Below are 17,175 nucleotides of genomic sequence, written 5' to 3'. Positions count from 1 at the left end.
AATTACAATTGTAAACAGTGAACAGAGGTGCCAAAAGAATACAATAAGCTAAAATTGTTAAAATGTGCTGAGGAGCAGGGATACTCGGATACCATCGATCACAGATTCAAGTAAATCCGGCCACGACGGTATCAAAATCCGGATAAGCCGTGATTGCGATTAGGATTTGAAACGGACTTCTAAATTCGACTTGGATTCCCCAAAATTGCATGGATTGTAAGGGTGAGAAGGGGCTACAAAAAAATTCAAAAATAACTTTTAGTTTTTGAGAAAATCGATGTTAAAGAAATTATCACTGTAACCACTTGTGGACCTCGGTGTTAAACCCCCCTAAAGACCAGGCCATTTTTCTTAAATTGGGCCATTGCAGCTTTAAATGTTTCACTGCAGGGCCGCACTACTCAGCACACAATTGATTCCCACCCCCTTTTTCTCCCCACCAACAGAGCTCTCTGTTGTTGGAGTATGGTCGCTCCCACAGTGTTTTTTTTGTTTGTTTTTTTTTCTATAAATATTTATTAATTTTTTTTTAAATAAATTCTGCTATCTGTTGCTGCTGGCTGCTGGCTGCAGTCACCTGTTACTGGGTTGGCAGAACAGCAACAGTGGGGGTGGAAGGCTGGGGGAATGCTTCCAAGAGTCTGCGCACAAGGGCCCCCTGCAACTCCCTTGTGCTGCACTCGGTGGTGGATGGTGACATGAACTGTCCCAGCTTCTCCTTCAGACGTGAGTCCAGGATCAAGGTGATCCAGATGTCACATTTCATTGGCAACTCCTCCTGTACTTATACCAAGGGTCTAGTAGCGATACCACCCAGTACAGGTCATTCCCCTTGAGTTTTTTTATACGGGGGTCCCTCAACAGGCTGGACAGCATAAAAGACGCCATCTGCACAAAGTTGAATGCTGACGTACTTTGCATCTCCTCTTGCTCTTCCTCAGTGATGACAGGTAAGTTCTCTTCCTCCCCCCAGCCACGAACAATACCACAGGAAAGGTGAGCAGCACAAGCCCCCTGCAATGCCTGCTGTGGTTGTTCTTCCGCCTCCTCCTAAAAAAAAACACCTTCCTCATCTGACTCCTCTTCCCCACACAACTCTTCCTCCTCCACCCCCCTTCTCTGTACTGCCGCAGGTGTTGAGGAAACATCTGGTTCTGCAGATGATTCTTCCCACTCTTCCTCCTGTTCCTGTTCACGCTCCTCCACAGCTTGATCCACCACTCTACGCACGGCATGCTCCAGGAAGAAAGCATATGGGATCAAGTCGCTGATGGCACCTTCACTGCGACTCACCAGGTTTGTCACCTACTCAAACGGATGCCTGAGCCTGCAGGCATTACACATGAGTGTCCAGTACTTCAGCCAGAAAACCCCCAGCTCCCCAGAGTATGACCTTTCACTGTAGTTGTACAGATACTCGTTGATGGCTTTCTCCTGTTGTAGCAGGCGGTCAAACATAAGGAGCACTGAATTCCAGCGAATCGGGCTATCGCAAATCAAGTGCCTCACCGGCAAGTTGTTTCTCTGCTGAATATCGGCCAAGCGTGCCATGGACATGTAGGATGAGGATCGCCTGAAATGCCCACACACTTTCCTGGACTGCTTCAGGACCTCCTGTAAGCCTGGGTACTTAGACACAAATCTTTGAATTATTAGATTTAGCACATGTGCCATGCAGGGTACATGTGTCAACTTTCCCAAACTCAAAGCCAAAATGAGATTGCTGCCGTTGTCACACATCACATTGCCGATCTCCAGTTGGTGCGGGGTCAGCAACTGATCCACCTGTTTGTTCAGAGCAACCAGAAGAACTGTTCAAGTGTGACTCTCGGCTTTGAGGCAAGACATGTCCAAGATGGCATGACACCGTCGTACCTGGCATGCAGCATAGGCCCTAGGGAGCTGGGGGTGTGTAGCTGGAGAGGAGATCGCAGCACCAGTAGAGTAGCACTGCTACTGCCAAGGAGGAGGAGGAGGAGGAGGACAGAGAAGAGGATGTAGCAGGAAGAGTATGAGGAGAAGGAGAGGAGATGGCAGCAGGCCTGCCTGCAAGCCGTGGAGGTGTCACAACTAGGTCCGCTGCACAGCCACGTACTCCCTGCTTGCCAGCGGTGACCAGGTTCACCCAATGTGCTGTATAAGTAATGTACCTGCCTTGACCGTGCTTTGCAGACCAGGCTTCCATGGTCAGATGGACCCTTGACCCAACGCTGTGTGCCAGAGATGACACCACTTGCCTTTCAACTTCATGGTACAGTTTGGGTATCGCCTTTTTTGAGAAATAATTGCGGCCTGGTATCTTCCACTGCAGTGTCCCAATTGCCACGAATTTTCGGAAGGCCTCAGAGCGCACCAGCTGGTATGGTAACAGCTGGCGAGCTAACAGTTCTCCCAAGCCAGTTGTCAGACGCCGGGCAAGGAGGTGGCTGGCAGAAATTGGCTTCTTCCGCTCAAATATTTCCTTCATGGACACCTGGCGAATGATTATGTAGGCAGAGGAGCAGGAACCGCTCAAGCTCAGAGGCGGAGTAGAGGAGGGTGGCTGTGAAGGTGCAAGGGAGAAAGCTGTAAGCAGAGGAGCAGGAACCGCTCAAGGTCAGAGGCGGAGTGGAGGAGGGTGGCTGTGAAGGTGCAAGGGAGAAAGTGGCTGAAGATGCTGCACCTGAAGAAGGAAGAGGAGAAGGAGGGTGGCTTTTCTTTTATGTGCTGCTTTTGCTCAGGTGGTCTTCCCATTGCAGTTTGTGCTTTTCCATCGTGTGCCTTCGTAAGGCAGTTATCTTGGTCTTTCCATGGCTCAATTTTTGGTGGCAGAGAGTACAGATGGCATTGCTCTCATCTGCGGCAGATACACAAAAAAATTCCACACCATTGAGCCCTGGGATGATGCCCCTTTGGTGGTGGCGTCACCAAAGGGGCCTTGAAGTGCATGTTGGCTGGCTGTCCATAGGTGGCGATACATTCCGCCAGACACTGCCACGAGCTGTTTCTGATGAGGAGCTCCCCCTGCTTCTTTCATCAACTCACCTCCTCCTACTCCTCTCTGACTCCCCCTCTGAACTGTCCCCCTGGTCATCATGTCTATTAGGTTCCCACGTGACATCCATGGCAGTATCATCATCATCATCATCATAATCATTCTCCACAGCTTTGTTTGTATCAGACACCTCATAAACTGCACCAAGAGCAGGTACTTCATCATCCTCACACCTTATGTCCATAGTGATGCCTAACTCAGACATATAAGGTGGTGTAACTTGCTTAGCGCCTTCATCATGTTGTAACAATAATTGCTGTGGATCAGGTAATTCCCCACTAAATAACTCCTTCAAAGTGTCAAATGGAGTGGATATGGTGCTAGTAGTAGCACTGGTGGCTGCAGAAGATGAGGTGTTCTGTGTTAAATAGTTATTTCCTGACAATCTTGGGAGTTGATGGCACGTGCCTTCTGAACATTGTCACATTGTTCAGCACGACCTTGAACAGACCTGCCGGGTGGCCTGCCTCTGGCTCTGCCTCTGCCTGTTGTTTTGTCCATATTGGGGGGATGAAATGAAAGGTATGCACTGACTTGACTAATACAATGTGCAGTCACAGATGCAGTGAAAGGTATGCACTGACTGGTATATAAAACAGTTTGCAGTCACACAGGTGCAGTGAAAAGGTATGCAGTGACTGCTGGTATAACAATGTGCAGTCACACAGGTGCAGTGAAAGGTATGCAGTGACTGCTGGTACAACAATGTGCAGTCACACAGTCACAGTAAAAGGTATGCAGTGACTGCTGGTATAACAATGTGCAGTCACACAGGTGCAGTAAAAATGGATGCACTGACTGCTGGTATATAAAACAGCGTGCGGTCACACAGATGCAGTGAAAGGTATGCAGTGACTGGTATATAAAACATTGTGCGGTCACACAGATGCAGTGAAAGGTATGCAGTAACTGGTATTATAATACAGTGTGCAGCAGTCACACAGGTGCAGTGAAAATGGATGCACTGACTGCTGGTATACAAAACAGTGTGACTGCACATTGTTATACCAACAGTCACTGCATACCTTTCACTGCATCTGTGTGACCGCATGCTGTTTTACATACCAGCAGTCAGTTCATCCATTTTCACTGCACCTGTGTGACTGCCACATTGTTATACCTGCAGTCACTGCAACCTTTTCAATGCACCTGTGTGACTGCACACTTTTTTATATACCGGTCACTGCATACCTTTCACTGCATCTGTGTGACCGCACGCTGTTTTATATATTAGCAGTCAGTTCATCCATTGTCCACCTGTGCATCCACCTGTGTGAATAGATATACTACTCAACCACCAGACCCTACATATAAGGGACAAAAAGAGGGGGATGATAGTAAAAAGGGGGACAAAAATTGTGAGAATGCAATGGACACAACAGGAACAGGCGTGAGAGGACCCACCCAGTGGACATTAGGGCACACAGCGACATACCCTAAGTGAGTAGGAAAATGAGCGTAGTTAATTTGTTCATTCATGCCGGATGCTAAACAGGCTGCATCCTTTCTGCCTTCTGGTAATTTGGTAACATCTCTGCCACTTTGTGCTTATACTGAGGGTGTGGTAGTGTTGCCACCCAGTACAGGGTTTTCTCCTTGAGTTTTTTTATATGGGGGTCCTTCAACAGGCTGGACAGCATGAAAGACCCCATATGCACAAGGTTGGATGCCGACCTAGTAGTCATCTCCTCTGCCTATTCCTCACTGATATCAGGGAAGTTCTCCTCCTCCCCTCAGCTATAAACAATACAATGGGTACCCAAATGGTGAGCAGCACAAGCCCCCTGCGACGCCTTCTGTGGTTGTTCTTCCATCTCCTCCTCAAAGCCACCTTCCTCCTCTGACTCCTCTACCCCAGACTCCTTCCTCCTCCTCCCCCTCCTCTGTGCTGCCACATGTGTTGACGACAAATCTGGATCTGGTGGTGAAGGTTCCCACAACTCTTCCTCTTCCTCTTCACACTCCTCTACAGCTTGATCCACCACTCTATGCATGACACACTCCAGGAATAAAGCGCATGGGATCAGGTCACTGATGGCGCCTTCACAGCAACTTACCAGGTTTGTCACCTCCTCAAACAGACGCATGAGCCTGCAGGCATTACGCACGAGTGTCCACTACCTTACGCCAAGAAAATCCCCAGCTCCCCAGAGCCTGCCCTAGCACCATGGCTGTACAGATACTCGTTGATGGCTTTCTCCTGTTGTAGCAGGTGGTATTGCAGCTGGAGTAGCATTGAATTTCAGTGAGTTTTTTTGCTGAATATCGGAGAAGCACGCCATGGCCATGTAGGGACACCTTTCTGGACTGCTGTAAGCCTTGGAACTTACACACACATCATTGGAGTATAAGATGCAGCACATGTGCCATGCAGGGCACGTGTCAACTTGCCCAAACTCAAAGCCGACAAGAGATTCCTTTCGTTGTCACACATCACGTTGCCGATCTCCAGTTGGTGCGGGGTCAGCCACTGATCCACCTGTTTGTTCAGAGCAGCCAGGAGTGCTGGGCCAGTGTGACTCTCGGCTTTGAGGCAAGATATGTCCAAGATGGCGTGACACCGTCATACCTGGCATGCGGAATAGGCCCTGGGGAGCTGGGGTGTGCAGTTTGAGAGGAGAGCAGAGTAGTAGAGTAGGATTCAGCCGAGGAGGACGACGACAGCGACAAGGAAGTACGAGGAGGAGTAGGAGGAGAAGAAGAGGAGGGGGCAGCAGGCCTGCCTGCAAGCCGTGGGGGTGTCACCAAGTCCGCTGCACATACTCCATGCCGTATAAGTAATATACCTGCCTTGACTGTGCTTTGCAGACCAGGCATGTGTGGTCAGATGGACCCTTGACCCAACGCTGTGTGCCAGAGATGACACCACTTTCCTTTCAACATCATGGTACAGCTTGGGTATCACCTTTTTGGAAAAATAATTGCTGCCTGGTATCTTCCACTGCGGTGTCCCAACACCACAAATTTTCAGAATGCCTCAGAGTCCACCAGCTTGTATGGTAACATCTGGAGGGCTAACAGTTCCGACAAGCCAGCTGTCAGACACCGGGCACGGGAGTGACTGGCAGACATTGGCTTCTTCCACTCAAATATTTCCTTAATGGACACCTGGCTGTGGACAGAGGAACAGAAACTGCTCAAGGTGAGAGGCGGAGTGGAGGAGGGTGGCTGTGCATGTGCAAAGGCAGCAGAGGATAAAGCAGCTGAAGATGCTGGACCAGGAGGAGGAAGAGGAGGCGGAGGGTGGCTTTGCATTTTTTTGCTGCTTTTCCTTATGTGCTCATACCATTGGTGTTTGTGATAGGAGATTAAGTGCCTTCTTGAGGCAGTTGTCCCTAGGTGGGTGTTGCTTTTTCCACGACTCATTTTTTTCCACGACTCAAGTTTTCGGTGGCAGATATTATGGATGGCATTGCTGTAATCGCTGAAGTGAAGGTGTGGGCGATGACTCCTTAGAGAGGGTTCATGGTGGCATATGGGAGTCCCCTTTAAGAAGGGGACACCAGATGTCCTCCTCCCCCCCCTCCCATTTACACAAAGGGTTAAACGAAATAACATTTCTGAAGAAATTTTTTTTCAAGGTACAGGTAAGTATTTGTGGTTAATTAAGATTAATAAAGGACTTTATTTGTGGAAATGGGTAAGGGGTACTTTGTACCCCTATATTCTCTTCTCCTGGGAGGTGGCGGGCATCTGGGGGTCCCCTTCTTAAAAGGGACTCCCAGATGTCACCATGAACTCCCCAGGGAGTCGTCACCCCCACCTCCTCCTGGGGCACCGAAGGTGGGGAAGAGCCCCTTGTCCATGGATTGGGAAGGCTTGGCTGACCCTCTTCCTTGGAGCCCCCCCATACCATTGACCATGTGGGCTGGTATAGTTCAGGGTGCGAAGCCCCAGTCAGCCGGGGCTCTGCATTCTGGCTATCCCAGCCTGCATGGGGGTTAAATAGGCTTGTTATGGGGGACCCCACATCATTTTTTTTTATTTTCCACCCTCTGAACTTAATAAAAAAAAAGTTTTAAAAAAATAGAAAAATATCCTTGTTCCCACTGTTCTTTTTAACATATCCTGCAAATTTGGTGTTTCTAGCATTAACCGCTTAAGTCGGCGGGTTTTGCTACATTAACTAACTGTGCTGGGGAAATTGCTATACCAAGCGCTTTTTCAAGTGCTTTGCAATTTCCCTATACCTTCCATTGAGCAAAAATGCTCAGAAAATGGTACAGGCAGCGATTTGCTGAGCAGATCGTAAACGAACCGCTCGGATGTGAACTCTCCCATAGGGAATCATTTCACAAGCGCTTTCAGGGCGATTTTGAAAACAGCTGGCACTTTAAAAAAACGCAAAAAGTGTGAACGGGCCCTCATTATTCTTAATTAACCAGTAATAATTACCTGTACCTTTAAAAAAAAAAGTTCCCACACCAATACCTTCAGAAAAAGACCCACACCAATATACCTTCAGTTACATGTTGATTGAAGATCTCTGCACACCCGGGACCACACACCGTCACCCACCTCTGCTATACTAAGTATAGCAGAGCTCAAAGCTTCTTTGAATTTGGCTCCAAGGCTAACCATTGGTCTATTAACAGACCAATAGGGAACCTTGGAGCCAAATTCAAAGATGCTTTGAGTTCTGCTATACTAAGTATAGTAGAGCTGCATCTCCCTCCATCTCCATCCTGCGCCGCTCCACTTCCCTCCCTGCACACTGCACCTATTGCCTCCACCTACACTGGCACCCTGGATCACCCATAGCACCTATCAGGGCGCTCCAGAGTGCCATTGTAGGTGGGGGCGATAGGTGCAGTGTGCGGGGAGGAGAACGGAAAGCCGCGGAGTGAGATGGAGGGAGATGTAGCTCACGTATACTCATTCAAGGATAGAGCAGAATGCTATGCACAGGAACAGGCTCTTCACCTTGTGCAACTCACCAATATAGGTAAACAGTCCAAAATAAGAGAGAAAAAGTGGTCGTGCACCTCCAAATAAAACTTCACTTTTATTCCAAACGACTAAAAGGCATGACAGCACAATTCATTGCAAGTGATGGAGAGAGGTACAGGCAGTTGTGAAAGGTCTACAGCCGTTTCACGCCGTTAAACTATGTGGCACATCATCAGGCTAACCAGCCCCAAGAAACATCACCCCTTAAATAGGTTCTTACCTCATAGAGAAGCAACCGTCAGTTCCATGGCCGTCAGTCACAAAGACGCAGCCGTGCACGGGCTCAGACGCTTGGAGCGCACGCCGCAACCCATGTCTAATGAATATCCTGCCCGTGGAGCGCAAAACCGGAAGTCGCAATGACGTAATATCCGGGGGGCGATAAACAAAAGTGGAACGCACTCATATTACGTGTGGGACGCGGAAAACAGGGAGTGAGGCACATATATTTAGGCTAAGCAGCCGTCGCACAAAAAAGGCCAAAAAGACCACCTGATGCCATCTTGTGGCCAATAAAACGGAATTGCAGGAAAATCGAAAAAACTATGTTTCTCCATGAGGCATATACGATCTATAACAATCAATAAAAAACCTAGATCCTTGACAACATGGTGTTTCCACCACAGGGGGGGTGGGGGGGGGGAGGAAGCTTGAGTTTAAGTTTAAATTTAAGTTTAAATTAATTATATGACCCACTTGGTCCATAATATTTAACTCACCACCCCACATCGGTCAACCTGATGACCCTTTAAGATTCATTATGCTGTCATGAATCTTAAAGGGTCCCTCTTTTTCTCCTTCCCCTGCCCACCCACAATTTTTTTACGTGGTGATCGACCCCAATTTTTTACACTATTCCCAAGATCCACAAAGATAGGACGAGGCCACATGGACGGCCGATAGTGTCTGGGATTGAAGGTCCATTGGAGAGGCTGGGTAAGTTTCTGGATGGAAAATTGAAGCCTCTAGTGAAGGTATTGCCCTCGTTTGTTAGGAACACTGGAGACATGTTGGCTGTCCTGGAGGGTGTTCCTATCAGTGGGGAGGATCTGATTGTAAGTGTTGATGTTGAGGGCCTATATACTTCAATACCCTATGAGGTGGGATTGGCTGCTTCAGCGTTCTTTCTTCGTGAGCACTTTCCCGACTCAGGACTCCACAATGAGTTTGTGGTTGAAGCCTTGCAGTTAGTACTTGAGTACAATTGTTTCTGTTTTGATGGTCGCTACTATCGCCAGATCAGGGGCACGTCGATGGGGGCATCCTGTGCTCCGGCCTACGCTTGTTTACACCTGGGGCTGTGGGAGCGGCAGGAAGTGTACCCCTTGGACCTCTTTCAGAGGCATGTCCGTGTCTAGCTGAGGTTCATTGACGACATGCTCCTGGTCTGGCGAGGCACCGGGGAGCAATTAAATTGTTTCATGGAGAAGTTGAAGGAAAATGAGAGAAATCTCAATTTTACCTATGAGTGGAGTGAAAGGGAGCTTTCATTCCTAGATTTAAAAATTCGGAAGGAGGGGGAAAGAGTGTTAATCTCTACCTACAGAAAACCCACAGCGGGAAATACACTTTTACATTATTCAAGTCACCATCTAGAATCTCAAAAGAGAGCCGTCCCGAGGGGACAGTTCTACAGACATCGTAGAAACTGTACCCTGGATGAAGATTTTGTAAGGGAAGGCCGGGAACTTAGTGAGAGACTTATGGAAAGAGGTTACCCGGAGGAATTGGTTGAGCAAGAGTACCAGAAAGTACTTGAGAAAAAGAAGGAAGATTTGAGAAGGGGTCAATCACCACGTAAAAAAATTGGGGGTGGGCAGGGGAGGGAGAAAAAGAGGGACCCTTTAAGATTCATTACAGCATACGGGTCACATTGGTATCCATTGCAAAAGATATTACAGAAACATTGGGGTATGTTGTTATTAGATAAAAGAATAAGGAATCTAGTGGGGGAAAGACCTTTTATGACTGCCAGAAAAGCCCATAATCTTAAAAACAAATTGATGAGATCTGAGTTTATAAGTAAGGAAAAGGAGACTTGGTTAAATAAATTTCCCTGCAAATTTGGAATGTTTAGTTGTGGAAATTGCAATGTATGTGGCCTGGTTGAGAGGACAAAAACATTTACGAATGCAAAAGGTACGAGAACTTTTGAGATCAATATAAATTGCAATTCTGAGAGAGTTGTTTATTGTATCAGATGCCCATGTGATCTGATGTATATTGGAAAAACAAAACGTAGGCTAGGCACCCGAATTGGGGAGCATGTGAAAAACATTTTGGGAACATTTTGGGAAAACAAGATTATTAAAGGACTTTTCTCATTGTTGTGTTTTTATTTCATTTAACCCTTTCTGGAAATGGGTAAGGGGTACTTTGTACCCCTAAACTCATTTCTCCTGGGGGGGGGGGCATCTGGGGGTCCCCTTCTTAAAGATGCCAACATGAACCCCCCCAGGGTGTCAGCGGCCCTTGGACAAGGGCTCCGGGGGGGAAGACTTGGCCACTCCTCTCCCCCGGAGCCTTCCCATACCATGGACCATGTGGGTTGGTATAGCTCAGGGTGCGAAGCGCCAGTCAGCCGGGGCTCTGCATTCTGGCTATTCCAGCCTGTTTGGGGGACAAGGTATTAAATATGCTCGGTAGGGGAGACCCCACATCATTTTTTTTATTTCCCACCCTCTGAACATAATAAAAAAAAAGTTTTAAAAAATAGGAACAGATCCTTGTTCCCACTGTTCTTTTTAACATATCCTTTAAATTTGGTGTTTCTGGCATGTAAGGGGGCTATGCTACTAACCGCTAAAGTCGGCGGGTTTTGCTATGTTAACTAACTGTCATTTACCGCATTTAAATGTATACTTTTTCCTTTCAAACTTTAAAATCGATTTTCTCAAAAACTATAAGATCATTTTGAAAAAAAATCCGTCTTGTTCCCACTTTTCTTCTTAACATAACCTGCAAATTTGGTGTTTCTAGCATGTAAGGGGGCTTTGCTATTAACCGTTAAAGTCGGCGAGTTATTAATCACGAATACCGACTCGTGATTAGTGAGTACATGTGGTTATTCAACTCGAAACTGCACTCGAGTCAGATATCCCTTTCTACTCATGATCGTCAATTCAGAAGTGGGCGGATTCATGCTCGTGATCACTCGTACGCATGATAAGAGCTATTCGAGCAACCCTGCTGGTTACTTCTTGAAGAAGACATAGTTAGCCACAGAAAGAGGTGCACATTATAATACCCATCACTGCATATACCTACCTGTTGTTCACAGTGCACCCACCTACCTACGTGAGTGCACGCAGTGTCACTGTGCCTTTCTGGTACCTGTCTGTGTGTGACAGGTGCACATTGTAATAGCCATCACTGCATATACCTACCTGTTGTTCACAGTGCACCCACCTACCTACGTGAGCGCACGCAGTGTCACTGTGCCTGTCTGGTACCTGTCTTTGTGACAGGTGCACATTATAATACCCATCACTGCATATACCTACCTGTTGTTCACAGTGCACCCACCTACCTAAATCGAAGGTTCGGGCCATCTCTAGTACTGTAGAGAGTATATTGTCTTGTCACTAACTGTCCCTCAGAGGGGCTCACAGTCGAATGCCTACCGTAGTCATATTGTGTAGTGCATAGCATCATAGTCATAGTCTAGGGCCAATTTTAGGGGGAAGCCAATTAATTTATCTGCATGTTTTTGGGATGTGGGAGGAAACCAGAGTGCCCAGAGGAAACCTACGCAGACACAGGGAGAACATACAAACTCCTTGCAGATGTTGACCTGGCTGGAATTCAAACAGGGGACCCAGTGCTGCAAGGCAAGAGCAGCCACCGTGCTGCTCTTAAAATGTCCCTGGGTGGGTCGCTCTCACCACCAGGCGGGCACAGTGCCCTGTGAGCACGCACAAAATCTATAGCCTGTTCTTTAGATCTGAGAAGTAGGCCATTAAAGATAGCAGTTAGAGCAGAAATAATCTGGTCAGGTTGAATGGATTCTGCCAGGGCCCACACTCTGATATTGCAGCAGTGACCCCGCTTTCTCTATCCCTGATCTCTCACCTCAGAAAGTGCAGCTTTGATGTCCTCAGAAAAAGCATGACTAGGGCAGGGCCCATGCGAGATGACCTTACTGTTAGAATTTAAGTATTATATGATTTAATTTGTAGGCCTCGGTTACTTTAACTGAGGTTAGTTAAAAGACTTGATTTGCAGAGTATACCTTTAAAGAGGATTTCAAGAAGCACTGAAGAACAGTATGAGTCTGACTGTACAAGGCTAAGCGATCTACAGACAGATAGGCAGTCTTGTTCTGTAAACATCGAGCCAAGTACAGTAAACAAAGTTATTCCTCAGAACAAGATGACTGGTGCCTGGAACATGGGGTTTTCCAGGCCATGCGCAGTAAAGACTGTGCTTGTTATGATACCACGGGGTATCTCACGGGGTCTTAGCCAATAGCAGGCGATGAGGTATTGATACGTCCCTGCTCAGATGATGTCACATTTAACTCGTTAGAGGTCGGTATTAAAGCGGTTTAAAACTCTGACAAAATTTTCAACAAAAATGTGTTTTCCTGCTTTTGATAACCCATACAATTATCATATTTGCTTTTGTGCACAAGTATTATTATTCATTTAGACATTAAACTTCCCAAAGTTAATTTATTTTTAAAGCTGCTGGTACATTTTATTCATAACTGTTGTAATTCTGTTGTGAATGCATCCACCAGTGATTTCTAACCTGTGTTTCACCCCAGGACTCATCAGCTGAAGTCCTGCACAGCCAGAGAATGTTTACATAAATGTATCAAGTAAAGAATGTGTACACAAGATAAGCTTAACAGCAGTTCGGATGCAGGTTCTCCCTGCAGAAGAAAGGGTCAGCTCTGTGATGTAACGCTTTGAATGCTGTTTTACTGAAAAAACAACAACATTGTGTTAGTATATTTAATGCTGTAAATAATCTTTTAGAGCAAAGAAGAAATTCTGGGTTATATTCCGCTTTAAAGCAGCCGGCGGGCTCCAGAGAGCCACTTCTGACTACTGCTGCTGCTTCTTCTGCTGTCTGGCTGATGACTTCCACCCTTTACTTTTATTTGTAATGTATTGTCATATTATCTAACTGTATGCGTTATATAGGCCTACGGGCCACGTAGTATTGATGTAACATAAGTATAGATGGAACACAAGAGAAAACCTGGTTGCCATGCAATGGAACCAAGAGCTGTAACGCAAAGAGGACTTACTACAGAGCAATTGCTTCGCTAAGATGTAACAACATGTAGAGATAAGCATCTGTATATCTGTTTACTTAAAAAACTCCTGAACTTTGAGGATGTCTAAGAAGTTCTATCTCCTATGCCGTTGCTGTGATGAGAGTCGAGTTATCACACTTCCTGTGATATGGTGCCGAACAAAGGTGTAGTGTTGTTGCCAATAGCAACGAATGTATAGATTCTTACAATTGGTGCCGTGAAACCCAGTGCTGTCTCGCAGAGAAAGGCAGAAAAAGTTCAGGGCCAGTGATGTCAGTCTATCAAGGACTTTCACAGCAATACAAAAGGAGAAGTTGCGGAGAGGCTTATCAAGTAAGATAAGTGTGTGCCAGGCTGCAAGGAGCCCGGAGCACGGAATGAAGTTCGAGTAAATACAGCGGCAAATCTCTTGGGGCATCAGTAACTGTGCTGGATACACAGTTAATGCCAAAACAAGATCCAGGGAATGAGCAATCCCAGGCAGCGGCTGGGCAAATTGCCGTAAGGGGAACAAATGGATTAGCTGAGAACAGGTCTCAGAAGCTCCGAAGGCGTCCAGAGATTCATGAGAAAATTTGCCACGGCTGTACGAGCTGTCATTCAATTTGAGGAGTATCTAACGGAACAGGAGTTTGGCGATATGAATTCGAGAAAGCTGAGGTGCTGGCAGCAGAGACAGAGACAGACATGTCAGTCGGATAAGCAAAAGTTTCCAGAGGCCAATCCGAGTTTGGAGAACAGCGACATTTCCGAGATCGGAAAGAGACTAAAAAAACTGACTGAGCAAAGCATAATACGAATTGCTCATGTTTTTCTTTCCCAAGGAGGTGATCTCATAATAAAGAGTACCGTGCTGATGGTGATCCTATGCTGCCATTTCATCCTAGGACACCGAGGAGAGGACATTCTCATGAACAATAAGGGGTTAATGAGAACACAAGGCCCAAGCATGTTAATGTTTGGAGAAAAAGGTACTGATCCTTTTGCACTTCCCTCTGATTGGCCCGACTGGACCGAACAGGGAAGGAGGAAAAGATCACTTGTGCCAGGTGGAAACAAATTTCATGGCACAATGTTGGTGAAAGGTATGAAGAGTCAAGTGTACTGGAAGTGTGATGTTAACGGCAGCTTAAATCTGCTCTGGAATATCACACTCCCGGAACCAATGCACCGATCCAAAGTTTTGTTAAAAGGTACATTGCAGTACAATGGGTACATGCAAAAGGTGGAGTGTGTTGTGCAGGATCACCTTGTCTTGGTTCTCTGGAGTGAGATGGTTCTAGATTGGAGAGGAACGAGAAGTAAAGCGTTACTTCTCCTCCAGGAGAGAAGCAGTGAACAATATCACACTCTGTCTCTGGAGCAACCAACAGAGGGTGTCTCTGAGACAACTATACACACGTAAAGGCTGGAAAGCAGAAGGGTTCTCGGAATGAGAAGTAAAAATCGAGATCCAGCCACATTTTCAGGTGACAAAGAGGGAGGGGAGAGTGATCCCGAGGAAGGGAGTGTCAACACAGGTAATATCATCCTCACTACACGGGTCACAATATGAGACAATATTACACAGTCCATATTCAGCCACTTATCCTCATGCTAGATGGGTAAGTGAGGAGGTACTCTTAATTAAAAGATTGCAGAAAGTACATTCTTCCCGATCTAAAGTATGCGTTTTGCCTCAGGACATAAGGGGGGCAAAGGTCCAATCAGGACAGTTGGGAACATCTGTTGTCATTGAGATGCTAATCAATTTGCCAGACGAAAGAGTACCAACAGTATTCTTCGGGGGAGGGCCACAAGGGTTAGCATGGGACGTGAGTTTAATGGATCAGGGGACTTTTTGGAGTAGAGAGGTAGAATCCTGGGATTCAACAGGTAGCTCCCCGGGGGCTCTCTATGACGGAATGGTGATGGGACTAAAACGGGGGAGTTTAAAAATAGCGCCCTTAGTCCTGGAGGATGAAGGACCATGGACATACGGTTTTTGCATCCCACAGTCCCTAGAGTTTAAAGGTTCAAATAGATCTTGCATAATGAGAAGGGGAACCGTGACAGTAAAAGTGGGGGTTCCCATGACTCCTAAAGCTTAGGTAGTCACCCTGCCAGTGACTACCCAGGAACCCCGCCTACCGTCATGTGATACACATCAAGTTGTAAAAAGTGGCCCTTTTCAGTTAAATCAACTGAGGGCGACTCCAGTTATCATGGAGGCCCAGCTTCAATTGATCACTTGGCAGATTAACTTAGAAGAGTGGGTAATATCTAATATCTACCCTAACTGCAGCACTGTTGCTGCCACCCCGGTACAGGCTTCTATGTCATGGGCACATTCCACAGGAAATAGTGTAGCCAGAAGAAGGTCCCAGGATTTAGCAGATACAATCTTGGGAGGCATGGGCGCTGGCCTGGGATGAGGGTAGCAAACAGTGTAGACATAGAAGGTATGACAGAGGTCATTCAACAATTAGGCAAATTGGGACAACAAAATGTGGGTACCAACATCATCTGAACATGGTTTTGGAAGAGTTAACACACAACACATATGAAGTTCAGGGGTACACTCAAAGGCACATTCAAATAATTCTTCAGAAGATGATTGCACATGTTAGGGGTACGGCATGGGAAACAGCATGCCTGTCTATGCAGACCGAGTTAACAGCGGATTTTAAGATAATGGCTCAAGCCTTATCAGAAGGTAAAACTCCTTTACAACTGAGACTTGACAAGGAGAGATTTATCAATTTTCCTGGGGAAGGATCTTTTGCATGGAGGCACCGAGATGTCTGGGTAAACAGGTGGAAAGGGTGCGACAATTCTTTATGCACCGCTACTTCCTTAGTTCCTACCGATGGAAAAACCCAGGTAGTTTTTCCAGTAGTATCACTGGGTACACCTGTTTCTTCAACACATGTCTTACACCATGACCTGAGAGGTCAACATTTTTTGGTACTAGACGGGAGGTTAAACATGTAGATTTGTCGTTATGCTGGCAATTCTCAGATAAGTACCTGTGTTTGCCGGGCAAGTCAGATTTAGTGAGGAAGCATGCTGGCTCAATAACACAGAATGTGCAGCTGCCATTCAAAAGATCCAACCCGAAGCCAAACCAATATCTCCGGCGGCTGAAAAAAAAGTTTGTTTTTAAACATGATGTCTACTGACACATTCATGGTACATTTTCATAATTGTTCCGACAAAGTTGATCTTCCAAGGGGAACTTATTGTGTGAGCGGAGATCCCATATGGATCCAGTCATCAATGTTTGACTACATTATTCCTCAAATTGTTAAGAGAACTCTAACGTTCAAAGCTCCACAGGAAGTGCCTATCCTGAGAGATAAAACGCCATGGGACAAATGGGTACAGGTTTTGACACAAGACCACACTTTGTTACAACGGTTAAACAAACAGAACACTAAACTAGAGGTGATATTTCACCATGATCAAGGGGATGTTAAAGAGGTTGAACACAAATGGGCATTCCCAGAGAGACAAGAGGTCTTGCTCTCTCTCCCAGGGGCATTCACCTAGAGCAGAGAGAGTGTGTTTGGAAACGAGCATGGAAGGGTGAAACATAACACAAACAGGCTCATGGGTACTGTCTGAACCAGTAGAAGGGATCTGCAGATCAAGCCTTTTCAGGGGGGATTGTTAGAATTTAAGAATTATATGATTGAATTTGTAGGTCTCAGTTACTTTAACTGAGGTTAGTTAAAAGACTTGATTTGCAGAGTATACCTTTAAAGAGGATTTCTAGAAGCACTGAAGAACAGTGTGAGTCGGACTGTACAAGGCTACACGATGTACAGACAGATAGGCAGTCTTGTTCTGTAAACATCGAGCCAAGTACAGTAAACAGTTATTCCTCAGAACAAGATGACCGGTGCCTGGAACATGGGGTTTTCCAGGCCATGCGCAGTAAAGA

General features: G+C 46.4%; 1 protein-coding gene across 10 annotated transcripts in view; it reads left to right on the top strand.

Annotated features, from left to right (window-relative positions):
* The window catches only part of PLXNA2 (plexin A2), a 3,799,727-nt gene that overhangs the window by 3,601,776 nt on the left and 180,776 nt on the right, over positions 1-17,175 (top strand). The window lies entirely within an intron of this gene.

The sequence above is a fragment of the Hyperolius riggenbachi genome, chromosome 2 (assembly GCF_040937935.1).
Source record: "Hyperolius riggenbachi isolate aHypRig1 chromosome 2, aHypRig1.pri, whole genome shotgun sequence".
NCBI classification, from domain to species: Eukaryota; Metazoa; Chordata; class Amphibia; order Anura; family Hyperoliidae; genus Hyperolius; species Hyperolius riggenbachi.
The sequence above is the reverse complement of the archived record's forward strand: the minus strand, read 5'-3'. Positions and strand labels throughout refer to the sequence as shown.